Source organism: Populus trichocarpa, chromosome 17 (genome assembly GCF_000002775.5).
Source record: "Populus trichocarpa isolate Nisqually-1 chromosome 17, P.trichocarpa_v4.1, whole genome shotgun sequence".
Taxonomy (NCBI): Eukaryota; Viridiplantae; Streptophyta; class Magnoliopsida; order Malpighiales; family Salicaceae; genus Populus; species Populus trichocarpa.
The window spans coordinates 9,867,204-9,873,381 of NC_037301.2; the positions used below are offsets into that span (position 1 = coordinate 9,867,204).

The 6,178-nt window shown below is 34.0% G+C and overlaps 1 long non-coding RNA gene across 2 annotated transcripts; it reads left to right on the forward strand.

Moving 5' to 3' along the window:
* The first annotated feature begins 945 nt into the window (after positions 1-945).
* LOC112324708 (uncharacterized) lies at positions 946-5,557 on the forward strand. 2 transcript variants are annotated; one of them, XR_008057785.1, is made up of 2 exons: positions 946-1,406; positions 4,684-5,557. It is a non-coding gene; the product is annotated as an uncharacterized LOC112324708 (long non-coding RNA). The 2 variants fall into 2 exon arrangements; XR_002978711.2 differs by lacking the exon at positions 4,684-5,557 and adding an exon at positions 2,761-3,239.
* Positions 5,558-6,178: the final 621 nt, after the last annotated feature.

Below are 6,178 nucleotides of genomic sequence, written 5' to 3' on the forward strand. Positions count from 1 at the left end.
CATTTTAAAAAATCTTTGATTTTTTCACAAGCAGGTAAATCACCTAAAGAATGAGATCATTTTGAAGAATCTTTGAGCTTTTCACAAGGTATGTAGGTCACTTGAAGAATGAGACACAAAACAAGTAAGTAACCTGGACAATGAGACCATTTTGACAAACATTTGAAAATTGTCAAGCAAGTAGGTCATTTAGAGAATAAGATAATTTCACAAAACAAGTAAGCAACCTGGAGAATGAGACCATTTCGACAAACATTTGAAAATTGTCAAGCAAGTAGGTAATCTAGAGAATAAGATCATTTGAAAAATCTTTGAATTTTTCACAAAGTAGATACGTTAAATCTTTGAAAATGGTTAAATAGATAGGCAATTAGATAATAAGTTAACCACCTCCTAATTTGGTAAATTTAAAATTTCTTAATGGAGTTACCGATCAACTTGGATATTTTTTAAATGCATTTCAAAAATATCATTTATTCTTTATAAGTTTACTATATAAAGTTTTTTTTTATAAGACTTTATATTGTAGGTGTTGTAAAAAGCTATTGTAATCAAAATTTGACTCTATTTATAAAGAAGCTATCATAACCAAAATTTAATTCTATTTGCTTTTAATTTAGATTTTAAAAGAGGGTTTGAATGAGCCATTAAAATATCATGAACTAATTGTGATTAAATTAAGGTGATATTTATCAATTTGTGGAAATTAGATATTATAATATATGTTTTTTTTTTTCTAATATTCAGTTGAAACAAACTATAAAAACAAATTTTGATTTTAAATTTTTTTAAAAAGAGATAAATTTGTTTTTGCAAGGACTTTGAATTCTCTATACTTTAAGACTTTTATATTATAAATACAAATTCTAGTAAATAAAAAAGTACTTCACATATACATATACAGAGAGAAAATCAAAACCCAAAACCACCAATCCATCTCCCTTATTTTTTTATTGCAACTGTCCTCCACGCACTGTCGGCCACCAACCAAAATTGTTTTTTCTTAGTAGCCACCACCAGTGTCGTCCTCCACTAGTAGCCATTAACATCAACAACCACAAGTCGACATCCAGTGCACAAAAAAACCACCTTAAAGCTTCGACTACCAACCTCTCCTCACAGCAAAGCATCGACCGACAGCCTCTCTTCCCAGCAGCCACATCCATTGCTGTCAGGTCTTCCTCTATCCAGTAACAGTCTTTTATAAAAAAAAAAAAAAAAAACGACCAGCCTCCTCTCGCTTTCACATGACCAAAGAACCTGAATCATTCAGCCCACAAACAGCAACCCAACACAAACCCAAACCTTTCTCTCACCAAAACCTCCCAATGACAACCATAAAAGCTTGTTCTTAGAAAAACAATCTTCCAGTAAGCAGTAGCTAGCTAGGAGTGTAGCAGTCCCAGGTCAAGTTTCTCAACCTAATCCTTTAGCTTTCTCATGTTTTCTTCCATTGAATGCGTGGTTGTAGTTTAGGCTATGCGTTAGGTACAAGAACATGACTTTTCTAAGTTGTGAATATATGAAAAAGATCAAAATAGAAAAGTTGCAGATTGGTGTCTTTTAAAGGAGATGGAAACGTGTTGCCTTCCAAAAAAAAAAAAAAAAACTCACGTGATAACTCATCGGAGTGTGTTCTTTTCTTCTTTTTGGTTAACTGTGTGCCATGACCTATATTGTTGCGTGGCTTTGTTTACAATCATGTGACCTTCTTCATTTAATTTAGGAAGATGTTTGGTGATGCATCAAAAGCAGAGGGGACAAAGATTGCTGTTTTGAGTGCCAAGTGTGAAATACCATGGCTAGGACATATTTTGTATGTTCTGTTGTTTTCATCACGATGTTTGTTCTTATATATATATATATATATATATATATATATATATATATATATATACCATTAGGGTGTATTTGAAAACAGGTGTAAACTGTGTTTTTTCAAATTTTAATTTTTTTTTTGTTTAAAATGAAATTTTTTTAATGTTTTTATATGGTTTAAAATCTTCCTACCGGATATAAAAGTTACTTTCAATATGGTAGAGAGTAGTTTACCAATAATTTTGTACAATCCATGCAATAAAAATTACTCATGAAATTTTGTTAGTTGCTTAGATTTTGGGACTAATGCCACATAAGAAATGTTAATTCCTCATGGTTATTTCCCAAGTCTGAAAAACTCAAACAAAGATATCATTCCCAATTAAATACCAGGCTTTATTATAAAAGTAAAAGCGAAGTCATCTGCCCTTGGAGCCTTCGATCCATCCACATCGTTTGCCTGACTTCTTCCATTGTTGTATCTTGTTCTAGTTGTTTAACTTGCGTGGGAGAAAGTCTACTGAAACCATCTGACCCCATTCTAGCCTTTTCAGTAACGTATTCTGTAAATAGACTTGAAAAGTATGAAACTGTTGCCTCTTTAATGCCTTTTGGAGAAGTTCGTGTCATGTTATTATGGTCGATTCGTGTAATTATTTTTCTGCTCTTTCTAATATTTACTGCCAAGTGGAAGAATTTGGTATTTTTATATATCCCATAGCTTGCACTAGTTCTGTCTGAACTTTTGCCTCCAAATTGCTTCGATGCATTTACTGACTTCCCATTGCTGTGAGTTAAGTTTTTATAGTTTAGTAATCTCATCTTGTGTTAGTTATCTATCTTCTCCTTCCTTTTCCATTCTCTAAATATTACACTGTATCTGTATCAACTTCGTATCCTGATTACTGAAGTCTCTGCTATTCCACATTCTGGATTTTATAGCCCGATATGCAAGCTTACGAACCAGACTAAACCTGCCAGTGTACTTGAAGCAACACTCCTACCAAGAAGCCTCAAGTCTTTTTCATAAACATGGGTTGAGAAATCCAACAATTTATAAATCAGAATGGTTTCCAGACCTAGTTTTGACACTGCATCCCTAGGACCATTTGACAACGATCAGACAGCCCTCTTGGATACCCGTGAAAAGCGGTCCTGAAAACTTCAAATGACAGCCTCGTGTTGCCAAGGCTCTATCAATATGTCTCATCAATTTACCATGAATCTTGTATATTGATGGCCATTTAGGGGGTACTCCAATATAGATTACAAGCAAAATGAATCTCCTGAAATCCTTATAGCCAATTTCATTCAAATACCTACTGTTTCTTTCATGATGATGCAACGTTTCATTAAAATCCTCATTAATAATAAAAAAATGGGGTCCCAAAATCAGCTTGTAAAATAAGAAGTTCCTCCCATTTCATTGACCAGACTGCCCGCATAAACTCCTATAAGTGCACAATTAAAACTCTTCTGAATGTGCATTCCAAATATTGTTGTCCATTGCCCACTATATTTAATTAATTGAACCTTAAGTTTACTTTCATCACACTTTACCAAAATCCCACCCGCATTTATTTACTGAATCTACCATAAACCAGTGAGCTATAGGTTCATGCAAATCTATCGCAGCATATTGACCTCTTGAGCTACATTCTAATCTGCAATCTCGCTACCCACCTGTCTTCTAATGTCTGCTGCCAAAACTGTCAAGTCCTTCACATTCCCAAAACCCAAAGCCTGCCTCGCATTGAACAATCCCCTACACTTCATCTTCATTAATATATTCTGCAGTTACAGTAGAACTATAATTTTGAATGTAACGAAGATTCCCTTGTCTGATTTCACAGTCTAATGAATCTGGTGATTCCACCTCACGTTCATCCCCCACCTGCTGAACACTGCCATTGGAAAAAAAGAGCTTCACCTTGTGTTTCCTTCATTTAATAACCATTGGGTGGAAGCTGAATTGATTGTTTGAGTTCATTCAGTTCCTCATTCACAGCGTTTTTGTTACACATTCTAGTTTCATCTCTTTTCACACTGACAACCTTAGGAGTTCCATCACTACTCAACTTTGTTTTATCAGCTTCTCCTCTTGCCACACTGACGGCCTTTTGAGGACCATCACTACTGGACTGTGTTTCATCATCTTCTTCCTCCAGCATGAGGTTGAAGGCCTTCAAGTTGTACTCATTAGCTTCAAAGACTGGAAAATGCAGAGGATCAAGCTCTTGTATAGTAACATGATAATCAGTTCCTCTCAGCTTACGATTTCTGACTCAATGAATCGGCTTTGTCTTGTTCCAATTAAAATGTTAATATGACCACGAATGCTGTATTGAAAACTGATTTTTTCAATAACTCTGCCATATGTTAACAGATTCTTGTTGATGCTAGTTACATTGCAATAAGTAATTGGTAGGTCAGTGACTTCAAGCCAATTAAGCAGACCGATCGATAGGACCATCCGTCTCAATGTTAGGTCTTAATCCATCAAAGTATAAACTTCATGGTACTATATCCAATTCAAATGCTTCCATCATAACATCACAAGAATCAAATAAGACGAGAACTTGTGTTGCACCCATAAACCGAAACCAGTGAATTGCACTCCATTATCAATCGAAGCATGCTTTATCTCTTGATAATTGACTCCTTCGCTTATCACTTCCACTAAGCTATTCCTCATCCACACAATCTCCTCCCCAACAGGATCATGGATAATATTGAAATGCATAGGCACAGTCGGACTACCACTAGCATCTTTGCTTTGCTTCTCCTGAATTACAGTAGACAAATTATTTTGATTACCACCTCATACCACCATGGCATAACTTCTTAAACCCTGTTGTTTAACAGGTACAGGAATATGGTCGACTGGTGGTTTGTTGTTCTGACCCTCCAGGTACTGCCTGATATCGCGTCAGATGGCATGCAGCTTATATGTTCCAAACCAAATACCGTTGATTTGTTTGAAGAAGATCCATGTTCATAGAATTTGATTTCATAGAAACAAAACCAAATCTCCAGTTTCTTCAATTATTTCTATGGGCTATAAACTGGTTAGTCACCTCTCCATACTTAATAAATGTTTCTCTCAAATTCTGATAATCCAACCAAGATTAATGAAATCGCTCAAAATATAGGTGAATCACAGGTTTTAAGGCTATAGTTGGCAGCGGCATGGTAGGCTGGGTTAGGTTTTGATGGTGGTTATACATTGTTGGATTGGTGGTGGGCTGGCTTTGTTCTTGAATTGATTCTTTTTTGTTTAGAAAAGGGGTTGGCAAACGAGGTGCTTGCAGGTAGTGAGCATGGGGGTTGAGGTTAAGGTGTGTTTAGGGTTTTGGGATGATTTGGATTATGGGAGAAGGTGAGGAGTCATGGTTTGTCGGAGATGTGAGCGGTCATGGTTTCGTTGAAGTTATCTTTTAAAATCATGCATGGCCGAGTCTTTTTTTTATATTATTTTTTAATAAAAAAGTCATGGCTGCATATCTTAGTATTGTTAAAAAAAAAAAAAAAAAACGTTTATTTTTCTTTTCACAACAAAAATCCAAAAAATATTTAAGCATATTTTATTTTTATATATATATATATATTTTTTGGCATTACAATAAAAAATAAAAGAAATATTTTGCATGCATGTTACGCATGTATTAGAATTTGGTCAAAATTAAAAGGCACATTAATAAATTTATCTAAATTTCAAAAAAGAAAAGAAAAAGAAAAACCAACCTTGGTTTTTCAAAACCTAATTAATAAAAAATGTTTTGTTATTTACTTTTAATATTTAAGATAAATTGATGAATAGCGAGTTAGCGCCTCAAATGTTAAGAGTAACAACACTTCCTCATATATTTTTTTTACTTTTCTCAAGAATAAAATATTTAGTTTAATATTCATTGACGTCAGAATCAAGAGTGTTAAAACTTCTCTATGTAATACTCATCATTGCTAGAATAAAAAATGTTATTTTAAGTTAGGGATATTAACTTTTTTTTAGTATAATATTTACTAATGTCAGAATTGAGGATGTTATTTTAGTCCAATATTCACTAAAATCAGAGTCAGGTCTATTAAGGTATCAAATGACAAGTGAACCTAATCGAGGCTCCTTTCACGGACTAGACTTTAAAATGCTTAGGTTTGAAACACTTATAAGGGTTTAACTTATCGTAGTAAAACCATTATCACCCTATAAATAAACCACCGGCAGATTATGCACAATAAACCATTAGTAATTTAAGATAAATTAGCAATACAACTTATATCAGGTAGAACGAGTTAAGGTGATGGTATCTTCCCTCTAGTATAACTAGTCTCTTACCATATATTTTTGCTGATTAGTTAG